The sequence below is a fragment of the Octodon degus genome, unplaced genomic scaffold (genome assembly GCF_000260255.1).
Source record: "Octodon degus isolate 3935 unplaced genomic scaffold, OctDeg1.0 scaffold00446, whole genome shotgun sequence".
In the NCBI taxonomy this organism is placed as follows: Eukaryota; Metazoa; Chordata; class Mammalia; order Rodentia; family Octodontidae; genus Octodon; species Octodon degus.
In genome coordinates this window covers 149672-164042 of record NW_004525022.1, presented here as the reverse complement: position 1 = coordinate 164042, position 14371 = coordinate 149672, and positions in this window count along the sequence as shown.

Sequence of the window (14371 nt, the reverse complement as noted above, 5' to 3'; positions counted from 1 at the left end):
GTCAAGGTTATAATTAGAGTTATGGTTACAGTTAGATTTATGGTTAGGTTTAGGGTTAGCTTGAGATTTACCTTTAGTGTTACAGTTATGGTTATGGTTAGGGTTACTATTGCAGTTACATTTATAGTTAGGTTTGCAGTTAGGGTTACTCTTAATTTACTGTTAGGTTTAGTGTTAGTGTTAGGTTTATTTTTATCATTAGGTTTATGTTTAGGGTTATTGTTTGGTTTAGGGGTAGGGTTAGAGTTAAGCTTAGGCTTAAGTTTAGGGTTAGGTTTAGATTTAGGGTTACTGTTATTATTAGGTTTATGGCTGCAGTTGTTGTTAGGGTTAGTGTTAGGGTTATGGTTAATTTAGGCTTAGATTAACAATTTAGGGTTACAGTTAGGGTTAGTGTTAGGGTTAGTGTTATGGTTATTGTTGGTATTATTATTAGGGTTAGGTGTACCTTTAGGATTAGGGTTAGTTTTAGGGTTAGGATTAGATTTACAGTTAACGTTCAGGTTACAGTTACAGTCAGTTAGCATTACCTTAGTGTTAGGGTTAGTGTTGTGATTATTGTTGGTTTTATTGTTAGGGTTATGATTAGTTTTAGGGTTGTGCTTTGGCTTAGGGTTAAAGTTAGGTTTAGGATTATGCTTAGGGTTAGGGTTATGGTTAGGTTTAGGGTTAATTTTGGGGTTTGGCTTATGGCTAGGGCTATGGTTGTGGTTAGAGTTAGGGTTATGGTTATGGTTAACATTTGGGTTACAATTAGGGTTATGATTAGGGTTTGGTTTTTGTTTACAGTTATGGTTATGATTAGGGTTATGGTTAATGTGAAGGTTAAGGTTAATGTTAGAGTTAGGGATAGGGTTACAATTCAGTTTATTTTACAGTTAGAGCTTGACTTAGAGTTAGGCATAGGGTTACCTTTAGAATTAGGGTTAGTGTTTGAGTTAAGGTTAGGATTAGGATAGGGTTTAGGGTTAGGGTTAGGGTTACTGTTATGGTTAGGCTTAGTTTAGGATTAGGGGTATGTTTACGTTTAAGTTTAGGGTTACTGTTAGGGTTATGATTAGAGTTAGGTTTAAGGTTAGGGTACGATTTAAACTTACAATTACTGTTAGGCTTAGGTTTAGGTTTAGGGTGTGGGTTACAGTTCCTTTTACCATTACAGTTAGGGTTAGGGATAGGGTTAGTGTTAGGGTTAGGTTTAGGATGAGGGATACTGTTAGGTTTACAGTTAGGGTTACAGTTAAGGTTAGGATTAGCATTACTGTTACAGTTACAATTATGGTTAGTGTTGCAGTTAGGGTTGCTGTTAGGTTTAGTGTTAATTTTAGGATTAGGTTTAGGGTTACAGATAATTTTAGGGTTAGGATTAAGCTTAGGTTTAGGGTTAGGTTTAGTGTTAGGATTAGGATTAGGGTTACATTTAGGTTTAGGGTTAGGATAGGGTTTAGGTTTAGGGTTAGAGTTATGGTTGCAGTTACGGTTAGGGTTACAGTTATGGTAAGATTCAATGTCAGGTTTAGGGTTACTGTTAGGTTTAGGATGATGGTTAGGGTTAAGGTTCAGTTAGGGTTATGTTTATCATTAATTTTACTGTTAGGGTTATCTTTAAGGTTTACTGTACTTTTATGATTAGGGTTAGTTTTAGGGTTAGGGTTTTTTATGGTTACATTTATGGTTAGGGTGAGAGTTAGTGTTACAGTTAGGGTTACAGTTAGAGTTAGGGTTAGGATTAGACTTAGGTTTAAAGTTACAGTTAGGGTTAGAGTTAAGGTTACTGTTACAGTTATGTTTAGGTGTTAGGGTTAGTGGTAAGGATAGTGTTTAGATAATGTTTAGGGTTAGGGTAGGGTTAGGGTTATGATACCATTAGGGTTAGTGTTAGCATTAGTGTTATGGTTACTGTTAGAATTAAGCTTAGAGTTACAGTTAGGATTATCATTAGGTTACAGTTAGGGAATAGGGTTAAGTTTAGGGTTTTAGTTACAGTCAGGGTTAGACTTAGGGTTACACCTAAGGTTACACTTAGTTTTAGGGTTATGGTTAGGTTTTGTTTTAGGATTAGGGTTAGAGATAGGTTTAGGGTTAGGGTTATGGTTACTGTTATGGTTAGGTTTAGGGTTAGGGTTAATGTTAGACTAATGGTTAGACTTATGGTTAGTGTTACCATTAGGTTTAGGGTTAGGGGTATTGTTAGGATGAGGCTGAAGTTTAGGGTTGTACTTAGCACTACGTTAGTGTTAGTGTTAGTGATAGGTGTATGTCTAAGGTTGTTGTTAGTTTATCAATTAGTGTTAGGGATATGTTTACTGTTTATGTTTATGATTAGGGTTACAGTTCGGGTTAAGTTTAGGGTTACAGTTAGGGTTAGGGAAGGGTTATAGTTAGGGTTAAGGTTAGGGTTAGTGTTAGGTTTAGAGTTAGGGTAGGGTTACAGTTACATTTAGGGTTAGGGTTTGGTTCAGAGAGAGGATTATTAGTAGGGTAAGTGTTAAGGTTAGGCTTATGGTTAGGGTTAGCCTTAGGTTTAGAGTTAAAGGTACAGTTACATGTAGGCTTTGGGTTATGGTTAGGGTTACAGTTAGTGTTAGGGTTAAGGTTAGGGTTAGATTTAGGGTTTCAATTAGTGTTAAGGTTCATATTAGGTCTAGTGGTAGGGTTATGCTTAGGGTTAGGGTTACAGTTACCATTACATTAGGGTTAGAGGTAGGGTTAAATTTAGCATTATATGTAGGCTTAGGGATAGGGTTCGATTTACAGTTAGGGTTACAGTTTGGGTTAGGTTTAGGGTTATGTTTATGTTTAGGGTTAGGGTTATGGGTATAATTAGGTATAGGGTTAGGGTTAGGTTTAGGGTTAGGATTAAGATTAAAGTTATGGTTAGGTTTAGGGTTAGAGTTATGTTTAGGGTTAGAGTTATGTTTAGTCTTAGGGGTAGGTTTAGGGTTAAGTTTAGGGTTAGGTTTAGGGTTAAGGTAATAGTTATGATTAGGGTTATGGCTATTGGTACTGTTAGGGTTAGTGTAATGGGTTTGGTTATGTTTAGGATAGGATATAGGGTTTGGATTAGAGCCATGTTTGCTGTTATGGTTAGGAGTCAGTTTTAGGGTTAGTTTTAGGTTTAAGATTACGGTTACTTTAAGGTTTACAATTATGGTTAAGTTTACTGTTACAATTAGTGTTAGGTTAGGGTAGGGTTAGGTTTACATTTAGGATTAGGGTTATTTTTAGGGGTACATTTATGTTTATGGTTAATGTTGTGGTTAGTTTTACAACTAGGGTTATGGTTAGGATTAGGTTTAGGGTTAGGCTTAGGTTTAAGATTACATTTAGGGTTAGAGTTAGGGTTCCTGTTACAATTAAGGTTATCGTTACTTTTAGGCTTAAGTTTAGGGTTATGGTTTGGTTTAGGGGTTAGCATTAAGGTTAGTGATAGGGTTAGGGTAACGTTTAGGGTTAAGGTTAGAGTAATGATTACCGTTAGTGTTAGTGTTAAAGTAAAGGTTATAGTTACCACTAGCATTAGGTTTAATTTTGGTTAGGGTTACGGTTAGGTTTATGGTTAGGGAATAGAGTTAGGGTTAGTTTTAGAGTTACCGTTAGGGTTAAGTTTAGGGTTAGGATGATAGGGCTATGCTTCTGGATAGAGTTATGGTTAGGTTTTGTTTAAGGATTAGGTTTAGGTTTGTGGATAGCATCAGGTTTAGGTTTAGGGTTAAGGTTAGAGCTACAGTATCAGTTAGGGCTATGTTTAGTGTTAGAGTTATGCTTAGGGTTTGATTTATGGCTGGGGTTACATTTAGTGTTAGGATTAAGGATATTCTTAGGATTGGGCTTAGGTTTAGGTTTATACATTGAGCTATGGTAACTGTTAGGGTTAGGGGTGTGTTTAGGATTAGAGTTAGGACTACGGTTAGTTCTACATTCATGGTTAGTGTTTGAGTAGTGTTAGGGTTAGCATTAGGGTAATGGTTAGGGTGGTGTTTGTTTTACTCTTAGGGCTTTGGTTAGTGTTAGTGTTAGGGTTAGATTTAGGTTTAAGGTTACTGTTAAGGTTAAGGTAAGGGTTACAGGTAGGGTTAGGGTTATGCTTAATGTTATGGTTACTATTAGGGTTACAGTTACTATTAGGGTTACAGTTACTGTTAGCATTACAGTTAGGGTTATCATTAGGGTTTAGGCTTAGGGTTACCATTGCAGTTAGTGTTAGGGTGCTGTTTAGGGTTAGGATTAGGAGTAGGATTTGGGCTAGGGTTAGGGATACAATTAGAGTTAGTGTTAGGTTCAGGGTTAGTGGCACAGTTATGTCTAGTGTTAGTTTTAAGGTTAGGGTTACGGTTAGGTTTAGGGTTAGGGTTAGTGTTAGGGTTAGGCTTAGGTATAGGTTTAAGGTTACAATAGGGTTATAGTTAGGGTTAGGGTTATGGTTTTGGTTACGGGTTCATTTAGGGTTATGATTAGGGTTCAGGTTAGAGTTTGAACTACGGGTACAGTTTGGGTTATGGTTATGGTTATGGTTAGGGTATGGGGTAGGGTTAAGTTTATGGTAACAATGACTGAAAGGTTAGGGTTAGTGTTAGTGTTACATTTATGATAAAAATTATGTTTAGGATTACTGTTAGGGTTAGGGTTAGTTTTAGGGTTAGGGTTAGGGTTATGGATAGTGGTAGGTTTACAGTTAGAGTTAGGGTTAGTTTTGGGTTAGGTTTACAGTTATGGTTATGATTGGATTTAGTGTTATGGTTACAGTTAGGGTAATGGTTAGGGTTACAATTAAGGGTTAGGGTTAGGTTTTGAGTTACAGTTAGGGTTAGGGAAAGAGTTGGTGTTGGGTTTATGATTAGGGTTACTCTTATTTTTAGGGTTAGACTTAGGTTTAGGGTTAGGGTTAGGTTTAGGGTTACAGTTAGGCTTAGGGTTAGGGTTCACTTTAGGGTTAGGGTTATGGTTAGGGTTATGGTTAAGCTTAGTGTTAGAGTTAGGTATAGTGTTATGCTTATTGTTAGGGTTAGGGTTACTATTAAGGTTAGGGTTAGGGTTACATATATGGTTTGGGTTAGGCCTAGTGTTATGGTTAGTGTTATTGTTAGGTGTATGGTTAGGGAGCAGGGTTAGGTTAAGTTTTAGAGTTATGGTCAATATTAGGGTTATAGTTAGGGTTACAGTTAGGGTTAGGCTCACTCTTAGTGTTATGGTTAGGGTTACTGTTAGGGTTAGGTTCACAGCTAGGTTTTGTTTTACAGTTAGTGTTAGGGTTAGTTTTAGTGCTACATTTATGGTTAGCATTAGTGTTAGTCTTAGGGTTAGGTTTACATTTAGGATTAGGGTTAGTTTTAGGGTTCAGTTTAGGGTTACAGATAGGGTTAGGGTTATGGTTATGGTGAGTGTTACAGTTAGGGTTAAGGTTAGGGTTAGGGTTATATTTAGTATTAGGTTTAAGTTTGTGATTAGGGTTACAGTTACTATTAGCTTTATGATTAGGTTTAGGGGTGAGTTTTAGGGTTGGTGATAGGGTTAGCAAAATGTTTAGGGTTAGGTTTAGGGTTATCGATGTGGTACGTGTTACAATTAGGTTTACATGTACGGTTTGGAGTAGGCTTAGTGTTACGGTTAGGGTTATGGTTAGGTTTATGGTTAGGGGTAGAGTTAGGGTTACGTTTAGAGTTATAGTTACGAATAGGTTTTTGTTTAGTTTTACGGTAATGTAAAGCTTATGGTTAGGGCTACGGTTATGTTTTGTTTTAGGATTAGGGTTTTATGTATGGTTATGGTTAGCGTTAGGGTTAGGGTTACGGTTTCAGTTAGGTTTAGGTTAGGGTTAGAGTTTGCCTAAACTTTAGATTTATTGTTAGGGTTACCATTAGATTTAAGGTTAGGGATATTGTCAGGGTTAGACTTAGGTTTAGGGTTACACTTAGGGCTACAGTTAGGGTTAGGGTTCAGGTCAGAGGGACGGTAGGGTTAGGGTTAGGATTATGGAGAGGGCTATGTTTCTGTTTAGTGTTAGGCTTAGGGTTTAGGTTAGTGTTAGGGTTACAGTTAGGGTTAGTGTTAAGTTTACAGTTAGTGCTATGGTTAGGGTTAGGGTTAGGGTTAGGGTTAGGGTTAGCGTTATGATTATAGTTACGGTTATGAATAGGGTTAAGATTAGGGTTATGTTTAGGGTTACAGGTAGTGTTAGGGATCGGGTTACGTTTAGGGTTATAGTTGGATTAGGGTTAGGTTCAGGGTTTAGGGTTAGAGTTACCATTACAGGTAATGTGTTAGGGTTAGGCTTAGATTAGGGTTATGCTTAGGGTTACAATTAGTTTTAGTGTTAAGTTTAGGGTTAGGGTTAGAGTTATGTATTTGGTTAGGGTTATGTTTAGGGTTCGGGTTCGGGTTAGGGTTAGGGTTAGGGGTTGTGCCACTGTTAGGATTAGCATTAGGGTTAGGGTTACAGTTACCATTACAGTTACAGTTATGGCTTGTTTTCGGCTTAGAGTTAGGGTTAGGGGTTAGTGTTATGGTTAAGATTAGGGTTACAGTTCGGGTTACTGTTAGTTTTAAGCTTAGGGGTAGAGTTAGGGTTGTGGTGTAGGTCATGGTTAGGGTTAGGGTTAAGGATAGGGTTGGGATTACTGTTAGGATTGCTGCTAGGTTTAGGGTTATGGTGAGGGTTACATTTAGAGTTAGAGTTACAGTTAGGGTTATGGTTAGGTTGATAGTTAAGTTTACAATTACACTTATGGTTATGTTTGCAGTTAGGGTTACTGTTAGGGTTAGTGTTAGGTTGAGGTTTAGGCTTAATGTTAGGTTTAGGCTTAGGATTAAGTTTAGTTTTAGAGTTAGCTTTATGGTTAGATTTATGGTTAGTGTTACATTTAGGGTTGGGTTTAGGTTTAGGTTTATGGGTAGGTCTAAGTTTAGGGTTAGGTTTAGGGTTATGGTTATGATTAGGTTTATGGCCCCGGGTATTGTTAGGGTTGTGTTAAGGTTAGTGTTACAATTAAGGTTAGGGTTAAGATAGGGTTTAGTGTTCAAGTTTGAATTATGGTTGCAGTTATGGTTAAGGTTACAGTTAGGGTTAGTGTTAGTGTTAGAATTAGGATTAAGTTTACTTTTACAATTAAGGTTAGTTTTAAGGTTATGGTTATGGTTATGGTTAGGGTTAGGGTTATAGTGAGTGTTACAGTTCGGGCTACAGTTAGGGGTAGGCTCAGGGTTAGGCTTAGGTTTAAGATTGCTGTTATGGTTAGAGTTAGGTTTACTGTTACTCTTAGGATTACACTTACTTTTAGTCTTAGCATTAGGATTACTGTTTGGTTTAGGGGTTAGGGTTAGTGTTGGCAATATGGTTATGGTAATGTTTAGGGTTAGTGCTACCATTAGGGTAAGTGTTGCAGTTAGTGTTATAGTATGGTTTGATTAAGGCTTAGTGTTACGGGTAGGGTTATGGTTAGGTTTAAGCTTAAGGAGTAGGGTTAGAGTTAATTTTAGGTTACAGTTAAGGTTAGGGTTACGATTAGGGTTATGTTTACATTTAGGGTTATGGTTAGGTTTTCTTTTAGGATTAGGCTATGGTTAGGTTTAGGGTTGGGGTTAGTGTTATGGTTACCGTTAGTGTTAGGTTTAGGGTTGGAGTTAGTGTTATGGTTACAGTTAGTGTTAGGTTTAGGGTTAGAGTTAGGTTTATGGTTAGATTTATTGTTAGGGTCATGGTTAGGGTTAGAGTTTGAGATACTGTTAGGGTTAGGCTTCACTTTAGGGTTACATTTAGGGTATGCTTAGGATTAGGTTTAGGGTCCAGGTTATGGTTATGGTTATGGTTATGGTTATGGTTATGGTTAGGAGTTAGGGTTAGGACTAGGCTTAGAGTTAAGGTTGTGATTACAGTAACAGTTAGGGTTAGATTTAAGGTAATGGTTAGGGTTAGGGTTAGGATTACTTTTAGTTTTAGGTTTAGTGGTAGAGTTAGATTAGGATTACAATTATAGTTAGGACTATTATGGTTAGGGTTAGGGTTTCAGTTAAGGTTAGGGTTAGGTTTAGGGTTATGTTTACGTTTATGGTTATGGTTATTGGTATGGTTGGGATTAGGTTTAGGGTTAACATGGTTCAGGTTGTGGTTACAGTTAGTCTTAGGTTTAAGGTTAGTGTTAGGATTAGGTTTATGTTGTGTTACAGATAGGGTTAGGGATAGTGTTAGCATTAGTGTTATGTTTAGGGTTACATTTAGTGTCAGGGTTAGAGTTAGGGATACTGTTATGGTTAGGGTTAAGGTTAGTGTTTGGGTTAGGGTTACAGTTAGGGTTGGTGTTTGGGTTAGGATTAGGGTGATAGTTATCATTATAGTTAGGATTATGTTTATGGTAATGATATCAGTTGGGTTTACTGTTAGGTTTAGGTTTAGGGTTAGGGTTAATGTTAGAGTTACGGTTAGGGTTAGTGTTACTGTTATGTTTAAGGTTACAGTTAGTGTTAGAGTTAGATTTAGGGTTAGGCTTAGGGTTAGGGCTATGGTTGGGGTTACGTTTACAGTTAGGATTACAGATAGGATTAGTGGCATGGTTAGGATTATGGTTTTAGTTAGGTTTATGGTTAGTGATATGGTTAGTGTTACTGAAACATTTCGGGTTAGGAATAGGGTTAGGTTTAGGGTTACGGTTAGGGTTAGGGTTAGAGATTGGGTTAGGTTTAGCAATGTGATTTTAGTTAGAGTTAGGGTTAGTGTTACATTTACGGTTACAGTTAAGCATAGAGTTAGGATTTCAGTTAGGGTTTTGGTTAGGGTCAGCATTAGGGTTAGGGTAGATTTACAGTTTGAGTTAGTATTAAGCTTACAGATAGGGTTACATTTAGCTTACAGTTAAGTTTAGGGTTAAGGTTACTCTTAGTGTTACTGTTAGTGGTAGGGTTAGAGTGAGGTATACTGTTAAGGTTAGGGTTATGGTTTGGCTTAACATTAGGATTAGTGTTAGGTTTAGGGTTAGGGTTAAGGTGATGATTATGATTATGGTTAGTGTTTGGGTTATGATTAGGTTTTTGGGTAGGTTTTTGGTTAGGGTTTGGTTTACAGGTAGATTTACAATCAGTGTTAAGTTTAAGGTTAGCGTTACCATTATAGTTAGGGTTACATTTAAGTTTAAGGTCAGGGTTATTGTAGGATCCGGCTTAGGGCTAAGTTTTAGGGTAAGATTTAGTGTTACAGTTACTGTTAGGGTTGGGTTTAGGGTTAGGATTAGTGTTATCATTATAGTTATGGTTATGGTTATGGTTAGCAGTTGGATAATGGTTAAGGTTATGGTTAGATTTATGGTTAGCATTAGGCTTATAATTAGGATTAAGGTAATGGTTAGAGTGAGGGTTACAGTTAGGGTTATGATTACAGTTAAGGATTGGGTTTAGGGTTTTGGTTAGGTTTAGTGTTATAGTTAGTGTTAGAATTATGGTCAGGGTTACATTTCAGAGTATGATTAGGTTTAGATTTAGTGTTAGAATTGCATTTAGGGTTAGGTTTAGGGTTACAGATATTATGGTTAGGGTTGGTTATGGTTATGGTTAGGTTTTAGGGTTTCAGTTAGGGTTAGCATAATGGGTTAGGTTTAGGGTTAGGGTTAGTGGTATGGTTAGGGTTAGGATTAGTATTAGGGTTACAGTTAGGGTTAGGTTTAAGATTATGCTAAATTTTTTGGTTAGGGTTAGTGTAAGCGATTATGGTTAGGATTAATGTTAAGGGTGAGGTTTAGGGTTAGGGTTTGTTTAGAGTTAGGGTTAGGGCTAGTTTTAGGGATACAGTTAGTATTATGGTTAGGTTACAGTGTAAGATTAGGTTTAAGGTTATGGTTATAGTTAGGGATAGGGTTACGGTTATGGTTATGGTTAGGGTTATAGTTAGGTTTAGGGTTATGTTTAGGGTTAGGTGTAGTGTTGGGTTTAGGGTTAAGGTTATGTTTATGTTAGTGTTGGAGTTAGAGTTACTGTTAAGGTTACAGATAGATTTAGGGTTAGTTTTACGATTAGGGTTAGGGTGATGGTCACAGTCAAGGTTAGAGTTAGGGTTCGACTTAGCTTTATGGTTACAGTTAGGGTTATGGTTAGTATTAGTGTTATGATTAGGATTATGTTCATGGCTAGGGTTAGTGTTAATGTAAGCTTTAGGATTAGGTTTAGGGTTATAGTTAAGTTAGGTTTAGGCTTAGGGTTAGGGTTAGGATTATGGTTATGTTTACAATTAGGGTTAAGGTTACTGTTAGGTTTACGGTTCGGGTTATGGATAATTTAAGAGTTATGGTCATGGTTTTAGTTAGGATTAGTGTTATGATTATGGTTAATATGAGGACTAAAGTTTTGGTTTCCATTGGAGTTATGGTTAGTGTTACAGTTACAGTTAGAGTTAGGATTAGGGTTAGGGTTACATTTAGAATTAGGCTTAGGTTTAGGTTTAAGATTATTGCTAAGGTTCGATTACGGTTAGGGTTAGGTTTTGCATTAGTGTTACAGTTAGTGTTAATGTTAGGGTTTCAGTTATGGTTATGGTTAGGGTTTGGGTTATGTTTATGTTTACACTTATGGTAATGGTTATGGTTAGGGTTAAGTTTAGGGTATGGTTAGGGTTACTGTTACGGTTAGGTTTAGGGTTATGGTTATGGTTATGATTAAGTTAGGTTTAGGTTTACAGTTAGGGTTAGGTTTAGGGTAAGAGTTAGTGTTACAGTTTTGATTAGGATGTCTTACGTTTAGGGTTATATTTAGGATTAGGGTTAGGTTTAGGGTTATAGTTGGTGTTAGAATTAGGGTTACTGTTATGGTTAGTGTTATGGTCATGTTTAGGGTTATAGTAATGGTTAGGCTTAAGAGTTAGGGTTAGTTTTATGTTTAGGGTGACGATTAGTGTTACTTTTAGGTCCATGGTTAGGTTTAACGTTAGATTTAGTGTTATGGTTAGAGCTAATTTTACACTTTGGTAAGGGTTACTTTAGGGTTAGTTTTAGTTTTAAGATTAGAGCTGAGGTTATGATTAGTGTTATGGTTACAGTTACAGTTAGGGTTCAATTTAGGTTTGGGTTATAAATAGGGTTACGGTTAGGCCTAGTTTTACCTTGACGTTTAAGATTAGGCTTAGAGTTATTGCTAGTGTTATGGTTAGGGTTACAGTTAAATTTAGGGTTAAGTGTACAGTTAGGATTATGGTCAGGGTTATAATAAGGGTTAGGGTTAGTAGCAAAGGAAATGTTAAGTTTATCGTTAGGTTTAGGGTTTGGGTTAGTTTTAGGGTTATGGATAGGGTTAGGTTTAGATTTCTGTTTAGAGTTAGGGTTATGGTTAGGATTAGGGTTAGTATCAAGTTTAGGGTTACAGTTAGTTTTTGGGTTGTGGTTAGGGTTACAGTTATCATTATGGTTAGGGTTAGGTTTACTGCTAGTTTTAATGGTATAGTTAGGATTATGGGTAGGGTTAGGGTTAGGGTTAGACTTAGGGATAAGTTTAAGGTTAGTGTTACAGGTTTATTCAGGGTAAGAGTTACGGTTAGGGTTATTGCTAGGGATAGGTTAAGGATTAGTGATAGGATTACAGTAAGAGTTAGGTTTGGTTTTAGGTTTAGGGGTACAGCAGGCTCAGTTTTATGTTTAGGGTTAGGGTTCAGGAGGCTGTGTTTTGAATCCCTATACCTGGAGTCTGACAGTAATTAAATTAAAATAACTAAAAATAATTTTGTTTTGGCAGAACCAGGATTGAACTCAGGCCTTAGCCCTAGCCAGGGAAGTGCTTACTAAACTGAGCCATCTCCCTGGTCCATTAAAATTAATTTTTAAAAACTTAATTTTTTTTTAATTTTTAAGGAAATTTAAAGAAATCCATCTCTACTTATTCGCTACATGGAACTCGATGGAAGCATTTTCCATGAAGCTATTTTCGAGGAGACTCGCCTGCTCGTGATGTATTCATGAATGCGTTTTCCAGTTGAATTGGGGACAGGAAGTCCTGCAGGAGGCTGTCTAGAGAAAAAGGTTTAGGAGGGCCCCCTTGGCCAAAGGCCTAGACCTGCTCAGGAATTTTTCCACCAGAGATTCACCCTTAGAAAATGAAATACTACGGTGGAGAAAATGAGATACATTTGGGGATGTCAGGCCTGGCACAGCTGGGTCCCATTGTGGCCCTTAAGAAGAAAGGGCTGAGTAAGTGTGTATTAGTTGGGAGCCTGGCCACAGCTCAGTTTTTCAAGTGGGTGTTTCCACACAGCTGTCAGCCTCAGGTTGCTGTAGTTCAATTCCCACAACATTCCAGAGAACCAAACAGGCCCTGAAGGCATTCGAGGAACAACAACAACAAAAAATTCCTTATTGTATTTTTGCTAGAAAGGACTGGGAGTGGGAGGCTGAAACTTCAGGGAGAATGGTTGTTTTCTCAGGGCCCGGACACAGACTACATGGTGAATGGGTGAGGTAGTAAAAGGAATTGGGACCAGAAATTCAATTTTTGCCTGGAGAATAGAGCAGCCTTAGGAAGGTCCAGCTTCTGAAAAGGCCTAGCATTTAGCTGGACTTTCTCCTTTTAGAACTCAACCTCAGAACACTTTCAGAGGCTGAGTTCTCAGAGGAGAAAGATCTCTTTTCCTCGAACCATACATTAGAAACCATCATATGTACATGGAACGGTGAATGCCTTCCCTAGGTCCCGTAGCAGGAAAGGGGAGAGAAAGAGCCTTCGGACTTCTGCTGTGCACGTTACCTGAGGTATTGCCGAGCCTATTGAGTCAGAAAACTGAGATTCAGGAGGCTATGTTTCAAATCCCTGTACCATGAGCCTTACCGGAATTTAATTAAAATAATTAAAAGTAATTTTTTTTGGCAGAACCAGGAATTGAATTCAGGCACTAACCCTAGCCAAGGAAGTTCTTATTCCACTGAGCCATCTCCCCGGTCTATTAAAATTAACTTTTAATAAATTAATATTTTTTTAATTTTTAAGGAATTAAAAAAATCCATCTCCAATTGTTCTCTACATGGAACTCAATGGAAGCATTTTCCATGAAACTATTTTCGAGGAGACTCTCCTGCTCGTCATGTATTCATGAATGCATTTTCCAGTTGATTGGGGACCAGAAGTCCTGCTGGGGGATGTATAGAAAAAAGGTTTAGGAGGGCCCCCTTGGCCAGGGACCTAGACCCTCTCGGGAATTTCTCCACCAGAGATTCAACCTTAGAAACTGAAATCCAAGGTGGAGAAAATGAGATAAACCTGGGGATGTCAGGTTTGGCACAGCTGGGTCCCATTGTGGCCCTTAAGAAGAAAGGGCAGAGCAAATGTGTTTTAGTCGGGAGCCTGGCCCTAGCTCAGTTCTTTAAGTGGCTTCTTCCACAAAGCTGTCAGCCTCAGGTTGCTGTAGTTCGATTCCCACAACACTCCAGCCAGCCAAACATGAACTGAAGGCATTCGAGTACCAAAAAAAAATTCTTATTCCATTTTTTTCTAGAAAGGACTGGGAGTGGGTGGCTAAAACTTCAGGGAGAATGGTTGTTTTCTCAGGGACCAGACGTGGATTACATGGTGATTGGGTGAGGTAGCCAAAGAAATTGGGACCAGAAATTCAATTTTTGCCTGGAGACTGGAGCAGCCTTTCAAAAGCCTAGCTTCCAAACAGGCCTCACATTTAGCTGGAATTTCTTTCCTCTTAGAACTCAACCTCCAAACTCTAAAAGTTCTTTGAACTCTGAGTTTGAAGAGGAGAAATATCTCTGTTTCTCGAACCATAGCTTCGAAAACGTCATTTCTACATGGAACGGTGAACGCCTTCACTAGACGGGTGAATTGGGTCCCGTAGCAAGAAAGGAGAGAGAAAGTCTTTGGAATTCTGCTGTGCACGTCACCTGAGGTCTTGCAGAGCCTATTGAGTCAGAGCACTGAGATTCAGGAGGCTGTGTTTCTCATCCCTGTACCTTGAGCCTTACCGGAATTAAATTGAAATAATTAGAAATAATTTCTTTGCTGGCAGAACCAGGAATTGAACTCAGTTCCTTGCCCTAGCCAGGAAAGTGCTTATTCCACTGAGCCATCTCCCTGGCCCATTAAAATTAATTTAAAAAAAAATAATTTTTTAAAAGTTTTTAAGGAAATTAAAAAAATTCATCTCCACTTGTTCTCTACATGGAGCTCGATGGAAGCATTTTCAATGAAATTATTTTCCAAGAGACTCGCTTGCTTGTGATGTATTCATGAATGCGTTTTCCAGTAGAGTTGGGGACCGGAAGTCCTGCTGGGGGCTGTCTAGTGGAATAGATTTAGGAAGGCCCCCACCTCAGGTTGCTGTAGTTCGATTCCCACAACTTTCCAGGCAGGCAAACATGCCCTGAGGGCACTTGAGAAGCAAAAAAAAAAATTAAAATTCCTTATTCCA